This window comes from Vipera ursinii (genome assembly GCF_947247035.1).
Source record: "Vipera ursinii genome assembly, chromosome: 7".
Lineage (NCBI taxonomy): Eukaryota > Metazoa > Chordata > Lepidosauria > Squamata > Viperidae > Vipera > Vipera ursinii.
The window spans coordinates 4,485,554-4,485,997 of record NC_139521.1 but is presented as its reverse complement, the minus strand read 5'-3'; positions in this window follow the sequence as shown (position 1 = coordinate 4,485,997).

Sequence of the window (444 nt, the reverse complement as noted above, 5' to 3'; positions counted from 1 at the left end):
AACTGGCTCCGCGCTGCATATTCCAGTCCTATATATATGGCCAAATCAACCACACTTGAAGAGCTATTAAAGGGCTATAAAAAGAAAGTCTTCCCAATGTTAGCTTACACTTTGACAATGTCAGCAGTGGCTAACGCAAGCTTAGTGCTTCATAAAACTTGCTTTTCCCGGAGATCAGTATGTTGTTGTTGTTAGCTGCGAAGTTGTGTCTGACCCATCGCGACCCCATGGACAATGTTCCTCCAGGCCTTCCTGTCCTCTACCATCTTCTGGAGTCCCTTTAAGCTCACGCCTCCTGCTTCAGTGACTCCATCCAGCCACCTCATTCTCTGTCGTCCCCTTCTTCTCTTGCCCTCCACCTTTCCCAGCATGAGGCTCTTCTCCAGTGAGTCCTTCCTTCTCATTAGGTGGCCAAAGTATTTGAGTTTTAGCTTCAGGATCTGG